At 43.9% G+C, this 14,166-nt stretch overlaps 1 non-coding gene across 1 annotated transcript; it reads left to right on the top strand.

Moving 5' to 3' along the window:
- The first annotated feature begins 11,570 nt into the window (after positions 1-11,570).
- Positions 11,571-11,693, top strand: TRNAL-CAA (transfer RNA leucine (anticodon CAA)). The gene is made up of 2 exons: positions 11,571-11,608; positions 11,648-11,693. It is a non-coding gene; the product is annotated as a tRNA-Leu (tRNA).
- The last annotated feature ends 2,473 nt before the right edge of the window (positions 11,694-14,166 follow it).

The following is a 14,166-nucleotide window of genomic DNA, read 5'->3' as shown; positions in this document are numbered from 1 at the left end:
AGAGATGTAATTTATAAAACGTCCAAATTGCAAAAAACCACGTCAGGATGGCCGAGCGCTCTAAGGCGCCAGACTCAAGGGACTTAGTTTCCTTCGTTCACGAGGTGAATCTGTGTATTCTGGTCCTCGTATGAGGGTGTGGGTTCGAATCCCACTTCTGACACGATATGTTTTATGAAATTACCTGGAAGAGATGTAATTTATAAAACGTCTAGATTACGTACAACCACGTCAGGATGGCCAAGCGGTCTAAGGCGCCTGACCCAAGGGTCTTACTTTCCTTCGTTCACGAGGTGAATCTGTGTATTCTGGTCCTCGTATGAGGGCGTGGGTTCGAATCCCAGTTCTGACACGATATGATTTAAGAAATTAACTGTTAGAGATGTAATTTATAAAACGTCCAAATTGCATAAAACCACGTCAGGATGGCCGAGCGGTCTAAGGCGCCAAACTCAAGAGAGTTAGTTTTCTTCGTTCACGAGGTGAATCTGTGTATTCTGGTCCTCGTATGAGGGCGTGGGTTCGAATCCCACTTCTGACACGATATGTTTTATGAAATTACCTGGAAGAGATGTAATTTATAAAACGACTAGATTACGTACAACCACGTCAGGATGGCCAAGCGGTCTAAAGCGCCTGACCCAAGGGTCTTACTTTCCTTCGTTCAAGAAGTGAATCTTGGTATTCTGGTCCTCGTAGTAGGGCGTGGGTTCGAATCCCACTTCTGACACGATATGTTTTATGAAATTAAATGGAAGAGATGTAATTTATAAAACGTCCAAATTGCATAAAACTATGTCAGGATTACCGACCGGTCTAAGGCGCCAAACTCAAGGGACTTGGTTTCCTTCGTTCACGAGGTGAATCTGTGTATTCTGGTCCTCGTATGAAGGCGTGGGTTCGAATCCCACTTCTGACATGATATGTTTTATGAAATTAACTGTTAGAGATGTAATTTATAAAACGTCCAAATTGCATAAAACCACGTCAGGATGGCCGAGCGGTCTAAGGCGCCAGACTCAAGGGACTTGGTTTCCTTCGTTCACGAGGTGAATCTGTGTATTCTGGTCCTCGTAGTAGGGCGTGGGTTCGAATCCCACTTCTGACACGATATGTTTTATGAAATTAAATGGAAGAGATGTAATTTATAAAACGTCCAAATTGCATAACACTATGTCAGGATTACCGACCGGTCTAAGGCGCCAAACTCAAGGGACTTGGTTTCCTTCGTTCACGAGGTGAATCTGTGTATTCTGGTCCTAGTATGAGGGCGTGGGTTCGAATCCCACTTCTGACACGATATGTTTTATGAAATTACCTGGAAGAGATGTAATTTATAAAACGTCTAGATTACGTACAACCACGTCAGGATGGCCAAGCGGTCTAAGGCGCCTGACCCAAGGGTCTTAGTTTCCTTCGTTCACGAAGTGAATCTGTGTATTCTGGTCCTCGTAGTAGGGCGTGGGTTCGAATCCCACTTCTGACACGATATGTTTTATGAAAATAAATGGAAGAGATGTAATTTATAAAACGTCCAAATTGCATAAAACTATGTCAGGATTACCGACCGGTCTAAGGCGCCAAACTCAAGGGACTTGGTTTCCTTCGTTCACGAGGTGAATCTGTGTAATCTGGTCCTCGTAGTAGGGCGTGGGTTCGAATCCCACTTCTGACACGATATGTTTTATGAAATTAACTGTTAGAGATGTAATTTATAAAACGTCCAAATTGCAAAAAACCACGTCAGGATGGCCGAGCGCTCTAAGGCGCCAGACTCAAGGGAGTTAGTTTCCTTCGTTCACGAGGTGAATCTGTGTATTCTGGTCCTCGTATGAGGGCGTGGGTTCGAATCCCACTTCTGACACGATATGTTTTATGAAATTACCTGGAAGAGATGTAATTTATAAAACGTCTAGATTACGTACAACCACGTCAGGATGGCCAAGCGGTCTAAGGCGCCTGACCCAAGGGTCTTACTTTCCTTCGTTCGCGAGGTGAATCTGTGTATTCTGGTCCTCGTATGTGTGCGTGGGTTCGAATTCCATTTCTGACACGATATGTTTTATGAAATTTACTGGAATAGATGTAATTTTTAAAAGGTCCAAATTACGTACAACCACGTCGGGATGGCCGAGCGGTCTAAGGCGCCAGACTCAAGGAACTTAAGTTTCCTTCGTTCACGAGTTGAATCTGTGTATTCTGGTCCTCGTATGAGGGCGTAAGTTCGAATCCGAGTTCTGACACGATATGTTTTAAGAAATTAACTGTTAGAGATGTAATTCATAAAACGTCCAAATTGCATAAAACCACGTCAGGATGGCCGAGCGCTCTAAGGCGCCAGACTCAAGGGACTTAGTTTCTATCGTTCACGAGGTGAATCTGTGTATTCTGGTCCTCGTATGAGGGCGTGGGTTCGAATCCCACTTCTGACACGATATGTTTTATGAAATTACCTGGAAGAGATATAATTTATAAAACGTCTAGATTACGTACAACCACGTCAGGATGGCCAAGCGGTCTAAGGCGCCTGACCCAAGGGTCTTACTTTCCTTCGTTCACGAGGTGAATCTGTGTATTCTGGTCCTCGTATGAGGGCGTGGGTTCGAATCCCAGTTCTGACACGATATGTTTTAAGAAATTAACTGTTAGAGATGTAATTTATAAAACGTCCAAATTGCATAAAACCACGTCAGGATGGCCGAGCGGTCTAAGGCGCCAAACTCAAGAGAGTTAGTTTTCTTCGTTCACGAGGTGAATCTGTGTATTCTGGTCCTCGTATGAGGGCGTGGGTTCGAATCCCACTTCTGACACGATATGTTTTATGAAATTACCTGGAAGAGATGTAATTTATAAAACGACTAGATTACGTACAACCACGTCAGGATGGCCAAGCGGTCTAAGGCGCCTGACCCAAGGGTCTTACTTTCCTTCGTTCACGAAGTGAATCTGTGTATTCTGGTCCTCGTAGTAGGGCGTGGGTTCGAATCCCACTTCTGACACGATATGTTTTATGAAATTAAATGGAAGAGATGTAATTTATAAAACGTCTAAATTGCATAAAACTATGTCAGGATTACCGACCGGTCTAAGGCGCCAAACTCAAGGGACTTGGTTTCCTTCGTTCACGAGGTGAATCTGTGTATTCTGATCCTCGTATGAAGGCGTGGGTTCGAATCCCACTTCTGACATGATATGTTTTATGAAATTAACTGTTAGAGATGTAATTTATAAAACGTCCAAATTGCATAAAACCACGTCAGGATGGCCGAGCGGTCTAAGGCGCCAGACTCAAGGGACTTGGTTTCCTTCGTTCACGAGGTGAATCTGTGTATTCTGGTCCTCGTAGTAGGGCGTGGGTTCGAATCCCACTTCTGACACGATATGTTTTATGAAATTAAATGGAAGAGATGTAATTTATAAAACGTCCAAATTGCATAACACTATGTCAGGATTACCGACCGGTCTAAGGCGCCAAACTCAAGGGACTTGGTTTCCTTCGTTCACGAGGTGAATCTGTGTATTCTGGTCCTAGTATGAGGGCGTGGGTTCGAATCCCACTTCTGACACGATATGTTTTATGAAATTACCTGGAAGAGATGTAATTTATAAAACGTCTAGATTACGTACAACCACGTCAGGATGGCCAAGTGGTCTAAGGCGCCTGACCCAAGGGTCTTAGTTTCCTTCGTTCACGAAGTGAATCTGTGTATTCTGGTCCTCGTAGTAGGGCGTGGGTTCGAATCCCACTTCTGACACGATATGTTTTATGAAAATAAATGGAAGAGATGTAATTTATAAAACGTCCAAATTGCATAAAACTATGTCAGGATTACCGACCGGTCTAAGGCGCCAAACTCAAGGGACTTGGTTTCCTTCGTTCACGAGGTGAATCTGTGTAATCTGGTCCTCGTAGTAGGGCGTGGGTTCGAATCCCACTTCTGACACGATATGTTTTATGAAATTAACTGTTAGAGATGTAATTTATAAAACGTCCAAATTGCAAAAAACCACGTCAGGATGGCCGAGCGCTCTAAGGCGCCAGACTCAAGGGAGTTAGTTTCCTTCGTTCACGAGGTGAATCTGTGTATTCTGGTCCTCGTATGAGGGCGTGGGTTCGAATCCCACTTCTGACACGATATGTTTTATGAAATTACCTGGAAGAGATGTAATTTATAAAACGTCTAGATTACGTACAACCACGTCAGGATGGCCAAGCGGTCTAAGGCGCCTGATCCAAGGGTCTTACTTTCCTTCGTTCGCGAGGTGAATCTGTGTATTCTGGTCCTCGTATGTGTGCGTGGGTTCGAATTCCATTTCTGACACGATATGTTTTATGAAATTTACTGGAATAGATGTAATTTTTAAAAGGTCCAAATTACGTACAACCACGTCGGGATGGCCGAGTGGTCTAAGGCGCCAGACTCAAGGAACTTAAGTTTCCTTCGTTCACGAGTTGAATCTGTGTATTCTGGTCCTCGTATGAGGGCGTAAGTTCGAATCCGAGTTCTGACACGATATGTTTTAAGAAATTAACTGTTAGAGATGTAATTCATAAAACGTCCAAATTGCATAAAACCACGTCAGGATGGCCGAGCGCTCTAAGGCGCCAGACTCAAGGGACTTAGTTTCTATCGTTCACGAGGTGAATCTGTGTATTCTGGTCCTCGTATGAGGGCGTGGGTTCGAATCCCACTTCTGACACGATATGTTTTATGAAATTACCTGGAAGAGATGTAATTTATAAAACGACTAGATTACGTACAACCACGTCAGGATGGCCAAGCGGTCTAAGGCGCCTGACCCAAGGGTCTTACTTTCCTTCGTTCACGAAGTGAATCTGTGTATTCTGGTCCTCGTAGTAGGGCGTGGGTTCGAATCCCACTTCTGACACGATATGTTTTATGAAATTAAATGGAAGAGATGTAATTTATAAAACGTCTAAATTGCATAAAACTATGTCAGGATTACCGACCGGTCTAAGGCGCCAAACTCAAGGGACTTGGTTTCCTTCGTTCACGAGGTGAATCTGTGTATTCTGATCCTCGTATGAAGGCGTGGGTTCGAATCCCACTTCTGACATGATATGTTTTATGAAATTAACTGTTAGAGATGTAATTTATAAAACGTCCAAATTGCATAAAACCACGTCAGGATGGCCGAGCGGTCTAAGGCGCCAGACTCAAGGGACTTGGTTTCCTTCGTTCACGAGGTGAATCTGTGTATTCTGGTCCTCGTAGTAGGGCGTGGGTTCGAATCCCACTTCTGACACGATATGTTTTATGAAATTAAATGGAAGAGATGTAATTTATAAAACGTCCAAATTGCATAACACTATGTCAGGATTACCGACCGGTCTAAGGCGCCAAACTCAAGGGACTTGGTTTCCTTCGTTCACGAGGTGAATCTGTGTATTCTGGTCCTAGTATGAGGGCGTGGGTTCGAATCCCACTTCTGACACGATATGTTTTATGAAATTACCTGGAAGAGATGTAATTTATAAAACGTCTAGATTACGTACAACCACGTCAGGATGGCCAAGTGGTCTAAGGCGCCTGACCCAAGGGTCTTAGTTTCCTTCGTTCACGAAGTGAATCTGTGTATTCTGGTCCTCGTAGTAGGGCGTGGGTTCGAATCCCACTTCTGACACGATATGTTTTATGAAAATAAATGGAAGAGATGTAATTTATAAAACGTCCAAATTGCATAAAACTATGTCAGGATTACCGACCGGTCTAAGGCGCCAAACTCAAGGGACTTGGTTTCCTTCGTTCACGAGGTGAATCTGTGTAATCTGGTCCTCGTAGTAGGGCGTGGGTTCGAATCCCACTTCTGACACGATATGTTTTATGAAATTAACTGTTAGAGATGTAATTTATAAAACGTCCAAATTGCAAAAAACCACGTCAGGATGGCCGAGCGCTCTAAGGCGCCAGACTCAAGGGAGTTAGTTTCCTTCGTTCACGAGGTGAATCTGTGTATTCTGGTCCTCGTATGAGGGCGTGGGTTCGAATCCCACTTCTGACACGATATGTTTTATGAAATTACCTGGAAGAGATGTAATTTATAAAACGTCTAGATTACGTACAACCACGTCAGGATGGCCAAGCGGTCTAAGGCGCCTGACCCAAGGGTCTTACTTTCCTTCGTTCGCGAGGTGAATCTGTGTATTCTGGTCCTCGTATGTGTGCGTGGGTTCGAATTCCATTTCTGACACGATATGTTTTATGAAATTTACTGGAATAGATGTAATTTTTAAAAGGTCCAAATTACGTACAACCACGTCGGGATGGCCGAGCGGTCTAAGGCGCCAGACTCAAGGAACTTAAGTTTCCTTCGTTCACGAGTTGAATCTGTGTATTCTGGTCCTCGTATGAGGGCGTAAGTTCGAATCCGAGTTCTGACACGATATGTTTTAAGAAATTAACTGTTAGAGATGTAATTCATAAAACGTCCAAATTGCATAAAACCACGTCAGGATGGCCGAGCGATCTAAGGCGCCAAACTCAAGGGACTTAGTTTCCTTCGTTCATGATGTGAATCTGTGTATTCTGGTCCTCGTATGAGGGCGTGGGTTCGAATCCCACTTCTGACACGATATGTTTTTAGAATTTAGATGTTAGAGATGTAATTTATAAAACGTCCAAATTTCAAAAAACCACGTCAGAATGGCCGAGCGGTCTAAGGCGCAAGACTCAAGGTATTTAGTTTCCTTCGTTCACGAGGTGAATCTGTGTATTCTGTTCCTCGTATGAGGGTGTGAGTTCGAATCCCACTTCTGACATGATATGTTTTATAAAATTAACTGTTAGAGATGTAATTTATAAAACGTCCAAATTGCATAAAACCACGTCAGGATGGCCGAGCGGTCTAAGGCGCCAAACTCAAGAGAGTTAGTTTTCTTCGTTCACGAGGTGAATCTGTGTATTCTGGTCCTCGTATGAGGGCGTGGGTTCGAATCCCACTTCTGACACGATATGTTTTATGAAATTACCTGGAAGAGATGTAATTTATAAAACGACTAGATTACGTACAACCACGTCAGGATGGCCAAGCGGTCTAAGGCGCCTGACCCAAGGGTCTTACTTTCCTTCGTTCACGAAGTGAATCTGTGTATTCTGGTCCTCGTAGTAGGGCGTGGGTTCGAATCCCACTTCTGACACGATATGTTTTATGAAATTAAATGGAAGAGATGTAATTTATAAAACGTCCAAATTGCATAAAACTATGTCAGGATTACCGACCGGTCTAAGGCGCCAAACTCAAAAGACTTGGTTTCCTTCGTTCACGAGGTGAATCTGTGTATTCTGGTCCTCGTATGAAGGCGTGGGTTCGAATCCCACTTCTGACATGATATGTTTTATGAAATTAACTGTTAGAGATGTAATTTATAAAACGTCCAAATTGCATAAAACCACGTCAGGGTGGCCGAGCGGTCTAAGGCGCCAGACTCAAGGGACTTGGTTTCCTTCGTTCACGAGGTGAATCTGTGTATTCTGGTCCTCGTAGTAGGGCGTGGGTTCGAATCCCACTTCTGACACGATATGTTTTATGAAATTAAATGGAAGAGATGTAATTTATAAAACGTCCAAATTGCATAACACTATGTCAGGATTACCGACCGGTCTAAGGCGCCAAACTCAAGGGACTTGGTTTCCTTCGTTCACGAGGTGAATCTGTGTATTCTGGTCCTAGTATGAGGGCGTGGGTTCGAATCCCACTTCTGACACGATATGTTTTATGAAATTACCTGGAAGAGATGTAATTTATAAAACGTCTAGATTACGTACAACCACGTCAGGATGGCCAAGCGGTCTAAGGCGCCTGACCCAAGGGTCTTAGTTTCCTTCGTTCACGAAGTGAATCTGTGTATTCTGGTCCTCGTAGTAGGGCGTGGGTTCGAATCCCACTTCTGACACGATATGTTTTATGAAATTAAATGGAAGAGATGTAATTTATAAAACGTCCAAATTGCATAAAACTATGTCAGGATTACCGACCGGTCTAAGGCGCCAAACTCAAGGGACTTAGTTTCCTTCGTTCACGAGGTGAATCTATGTATTCTGGTCCTCGTATGAAGGCGTGGGTTCGAATCCCACTTCTGACCTGATATGTTTTATGAAATTAACTGTTAGAGATGTAATTTATAAAACGTCCAAATTGCATAAAACCACGTCAGGATGGCCGAGCGGTCTAAGGCGCCAGTCTCAAGGGGCCTGGTTTCCTTCGTTCACGAGGTGAATCTGTGTATTCTGGTCCTCGTATGAGGGCGTAGGTTCGAATCCCACTTCTGACACGATATGTTTTATGAAATAACCTGGAAGAGATGTAATTTATAAAACGTCTAGACTACGTACAACCACGTCAGGATGGCCAAGCGGTCTAAGGCGCCTGACCCAAGGGTCTTACTTTCCTTCGTTCGCGAGGTGAATATGTGTATTCTGGTCCTCGTATGTGTGCGTGGGTTCGATTCCCATTTCTGACACGATATGTTTTATGAAATTTACTGGAATAGATGTAATTTTTAAACGGTCCAAATGACGTACAACCAAGTCGGAATGGCCGAGCGGTCTAAGGCGCCAGACTCAAGGGACTTAAGTTTCCTTCGTTCACGAGTTGAATCTGTGTATTCTGGTCCTCGTGTGAGGGCGTGGGTTCGAATCCCAGTTCTGACACGATATGTTTAAGAAATTAACTGTTAGAGATGTAATTCATAAAACGTCCAAATTGCATAAAACCACGTCAGGATGGCCGAGCGATCTAAGGCGCCAAACTCAAGGGACTTAGTTTCCTTCGTTCATGATGTGAATCTGTGTATTCTGGTCCTCGTATGAGGGCGTGGGTTCGAATCCCACTTCTGACACGATATGTTTTTAGAAATTAGCTGTTAGAGATGTAATTCATAAAACGTCCAAATTGCATAAAACCACGTCAGGATGGCCGATCGGTCTAAGGCGCCCAACTCAAGGGACTTAGTTTTCTTCGTTTATGATGTGAATCTGTGTATTCAGGTCCTCGTATGAGGGCGTGGGTTCGAATCCCACTTCTGACACGATATGTTTTATGAAACTAACTGGAAGAGATGTAATTTATGAAACCTCCAAATTGCAAAAAACCACGTCAGGATGTCCGAGCGGTCTTAGGCGCCAGACTCAAGGGACTTAGTTTCCTTCGTTCACGAGGTGAATCTGTGTATTCTGGTCCTCGTAGTAGGGCGTGGGTTCGAATCCCACTTCTGACACGATATGTTTTATGAAATTACCTGGAAGAGATGTAATTTATAAAACGTCTAGATTACGTACAACCACGTCAGGATGGCCGAGCGGTCTAAGGCGCAGACTCAAGGAACTTAGTTTCCTTCGTTCACGAGGTGAATCTGTGTATTCTGGTCCTCGTATGAGGGCGTGGGTTCGATCCCACTTCTGACACGGTATGTTTTATGAAATTAAATGGAAGAGATGTAATTTATAAAACGTCTAGATTACGTACAACCAGGTCAGGATGGCCGAGCGATCTAAGGCGCCAAACTCAAGGGACTTAGTTTCCTTCGTTCATGATGTGTATCTGTGTATTCTGGTCCTCGTATGAGGGCGTGGGTTCGAATCCCACTTCTGACACGATATGTTTTCAGAAATTAGCTGTTAGAGATTTAATTCATAAAACGTCCAAATTGCATAAAACCACGTCAGGATGGCCGATCGGTCTAAGGCGCCAGACTCAAGGGTCTTAGTATCCTTCGTTCACGAGGTGAATCTTTGTATTCTGGTCCTCGTATGAGGGCGAGGGTTCGAATCCCACTTCTGACACGATATGTTTTATGAAATTAACTGGAAGAGATGTAATTTATGAAACCTCCAAATTGCATAAAACCACATCAGGATGGCCGAGCGGTCTAAGGCGCCAGACTCAAGGGACTTAGTTTCCTTCGTTCACGAGGTGAATCTGTGTATTCTGGTCCTCGTAGTAGGGCGTGGGTTCGAATCCCACTTCTGACACGATATGTTTTATGAAATTAAATGGAAGAGATGTAATTTATAAAACGTCCAAATTGCATAAAACTATGTCAGGATTACCGACCGGTCTAAGGCGCCAAACTCAAGGGACTTAGTTTCCTTCGTTCACGAGGTGAATCTATGTATTCTGGTCCTCGTATGAAGGCGTGGGTTCGAATCCCACTTCTGACATGATATGTTTTATGAAATTAACTGTTAGAGATGTAATTTATAAAACGTCCAAATTGCATAAAACCACGTCAGGATGGCCGAGCGGTCTAAGGCGCCAGACTCAAGGGGCCTGGTTTCCTTCGTTCACGAGGTGAATCTGTGTATTCTGGTCCTCGTATGAGGGCGTAGGTTCGAATCCCACTTCTGACACGATATGTTTTATGAAATAACCTGGAAGAGATGTAATTTATAAAACGTCTAGACTACGTACAACCACGTCAGGATGGCCAAGCGGTCTAAGGCGCCTGACCCAAGGGTCTTACTTTCCTTCGTTCGCGAGGTGAATATGTGTATTCTGGTCCTCGTATGTGTGCGTGGGTTCGATTCCCATTTCTGACACGATATGTTTTATGAAATTTACTGGAATAGATGTAATTTTTAAACGGTCCAAATGACGTACAACCAAGTCGGAATGGCCGAGCGGTCTAAGGCGCCAGACTCAAGGGACTTAAGTTTCCTTCGTTCACGAGTTGAATCTGTGTATTCTGGTCCTCGTGTGAGGGCGTGGGTTCGAATCCCAGTTCTGACACGATATGTTTAAGAAATTAACTGTTAGAGATGTAATTCATAAAACGTCCAAATTGCATAAAACCACGTCAGGATGGCCGAGCGATCTAAGGCGCCAAACTCAAGGGACTTAGTTTCCTTCGTTCATGATGTGAATCTGTGTATTCTGGTCCTCGTATGAGGGCGTGGGTTCGAATCCCACTTCTGACACGATATGTTTTTAGAAATTAGCTGTTAGAGATGTAATTCATAAAACGTCCAAATTGCATAAAACCACGTCAGGATGGCCGATCGGTCTAAGGCGCCCAACTCAAGGGACTTAGTTTTCTTCGTTTATGATGTGAATCTGTGTATTCAGGTCCTCGTATGAGGGCGTGGGTTCGAATCCCACTTCTGACACGATATGTTTTATGAAACTAACTGGAAGAGATGTAATTTATGAAACCTCCAAATTGCAAAAAACCACGTCAGGATGTCCGAGCGGTCTAAGGCGCCAGACTCAAGGGACTTAGTTTCCTTCGTTCACGAGGTGAATCTGTGTATTCTGGTCCTCGTAGTAGGGCGTGGGTTCGAATCCCACTTCTGACACGATATGTTTTATGAAATTACCTGGAAGAGATGTAATTTATAAAACGTCTAGATTACGTACAACCACGTCAGGATGGCCGAGCGGTCTAAGGCGCAGACTCAAGGGACTTAGTTTCCTTAGTTCGCGAGGTGAATATGTGTATTCTGGTCCTCGTATGTGTGCGTGGGTTCGATTCCCATTTCTGACACGATATGTTTTATGAAATTTACTGGAATAGATGTAATTTTTAAACGGTCCAAATGACGTACAACCAAGTCGGAATGGCCGAGCGGTCTAAGGCGCCAGACTCAAGGGACTTAAGTTTCCTTCGTTCACGAGTTGAATCTGTGTATTCTGGTCCTCGTGTGAGGGCGTGGGTTCGAACCCCACTTCTGACACGATATGTTTTCAGAAATTAGCTGTTAGAGATTTAATTCATAAAACGTCCAAATTGCATAAAACCACGTCAGGATGGCCGATCGGTCTAAGGCGCCCAACTCAAGGGACTTAGTTTTCTTCGTTCATGATGTGAATCTGTGTATTCTGGTCCTCGTATGAGGGCGTGGGTGCGAATCCCACTTCTGACACGATATGTTTTATGAAATTAACTGGAAGAGATGTAATTTATGAAACCTCCAAATTGCATACAACCATGACCGAGCGGTCTAAGGCGCCAGACTCAAGGGACTTGGTTTCCTTCGTTCACGAGGTGAATCTTTGTATTCTGGTCCTCGTATGAGGGCGAGGGTTCGAATCCCACTTCTGACACGATATGTTTTATGAAATTAACTGGAAGAGATGTAATTTATGAAACCTCCAAATTGCATAAAACCACATCAGGATGGCCGAGCGGTCTAAGGCGCCAGACTCAAGGGTCTTAGTATCCTTCGTTCACGAGGTGAATCTTTGTATTCTGGTCCTCGTATGAGGGCGAGGGTTCGAATCCCACTTCTGACACGATATGTTTTATGAAATTAACTGGAAGAGATGTAATTTATGAAACCTCCAAATTGCATAAAACCACATCAGGATGGCCGAGCGGTCTAAGGCGCCAGACTCAAGGGACTTAGTTTCCTTCGTTCACGAGGTGAATCTGTGTATTCTGGTCCTCGTAGTAGGGCGTGGGTTCGAATCCCACTTCTGACACGATATGTTTTATGAAATTAACTGTTAGAGATGTAATTTATAAAACGTCCAAATTGCAAAAACCCACGTCAGGATGGCCAAGCGGTCTAAGGCGCCTGACCCAAGGGTCTTACTTTCCTTCGTTCGCGAGGTGAATCTGTGTATACTGGTCCTCGTATGAGGGCGTAAGTTCGAATCCCAGTTCTGACACGATATGTTTTAAGAAATTAACTGTTAGAGATGTAATTCATAAAACGTCCAAATTTCATAAAACCTCGTCAGGATGGCCGAGCGATCTAAGGCGCCAAACTCAAGGGACTTGGTTTCCTTCGTTCACGAGGTGAATCTGTGTATTCTGGTCCTCGTATGAAGGCGTGGGTTCGAATCCCACTTCTGACATGATATGTTTTATGAAATTAACTGTTAGAGATGTAATTTATAAAACGTCCAAATTGCATAAAACCACGTCAGGATGGCCGAGCGGTCTAAGGCGCCAGACTCAAGGGACTTGGTTTCCTTCGATCACGAGGTGAATCTGTGTATTCTGGTCCTCGTAGTAGGGCGTGGGTTCGAATCCCACTTCTGACACGATATGTTTTATGAAATTAAATGGAAGAGATGTAATTTATAAAACGTCCAAATTGCATAAAACTATGTCAGGATTACCGACCGGTCTAAGGCGCCAAACTCAAGGGACTTAGTTTCCTTCGTTCACGAGGTGAATCTGTGTATTCTGGTCCTCGTATGAAGGCGTGGGTTCGAATCCCACTTCTGACATGATATGTTTTATGAAATTAACTGTTAGAGATGTAATTTATAAAACGTCCAAATTGCATAAAACCACGTCAGGATGGCCACGCGGTCTAAGGCGCCAGACTCAAGGGGCTTGGTTTCCTTCGTTCACGAGGTGAATCTGTGTATTCTGGTCCTCGTATTAGGGCGTAGGTTCGAATCCCACTTCTGACACGATATGTTTTATGAAATTACCTGGAAGAGATGTAATTTATAAAACGTCTAGACTACGTACAACCACGTCAGGATGGCCAAGCGGTCTAAGGCGCCTGACCCAAGGGTCTTACTTTCCTTCGTTCGCGAGGTGAATATGTGTATTCTGGTCCTCGTATGTGTGCGTGGGTTCGATTCCCATTTCTGACACGATATGTTTTATGAAATTTACTGGAATAGATGTAATTTTTAAACGGTCCAAATGACGTACAACCAAGTCGGGATGGCCGAGCGGTCTAAGGCGCCAGACTCAAGGGACTTAAGTTTCCTTCGTTCACGAGTTGAATCTGTGTATTCTGGTCCTCGTGTGAGGGGGTGGGTTCGAATCCCAGTTCTGACACGATATGTTTAAGAAATTAACTGTTAGAGATGTAATTCATAAAACGTCCAAATTGCATAAAACCACGTCAGGATGGCCGAGCGGTCTAAGGCGCCAGACTCAAGGGACTTAGTTTCCTTCGTTCACGAGGTGAATCTGTGTATTCTGGTCCTCGTAGTAGGGCGTGGGTTCGAATCCCACTTCTGACACGATATGTTTTATGAAATTAACTGTTAGAGATGTAATTTATAAAACGTCCAAATTGCAAAAACCCACGTCAGGATGACCATGCGGTCTAAGGCGCCTGACCCAAGGGTCTTACTTTCCTTCGTTCGCGAGGTGAATCTGTGTATTCTGGTCCTCGTATGAGGGCGTAAGTTCGAATCCCAGTTCTGACACGATATGTTTTAAGAAATTAACTG

The sequence above is a fragment of the Phalangium opilio genome, unplaced genomic scaffold (genome assembly GCF_054372755.1).
Source record: "Phalangium opilio isolate 3A_F unplaced genomic scaffold, DU_Popi_V2 ptg000106l_1, whole genome shotgun sequence".
NCBI lineage: Eukaryota > Metazoa > Arthropoda > Arachnida > Opiliones > Phalangiidae > Phalangium > Phalangium opilio.
This window is presented reverse-complemented; position numbering and strand designations above follow the sequence as displayed.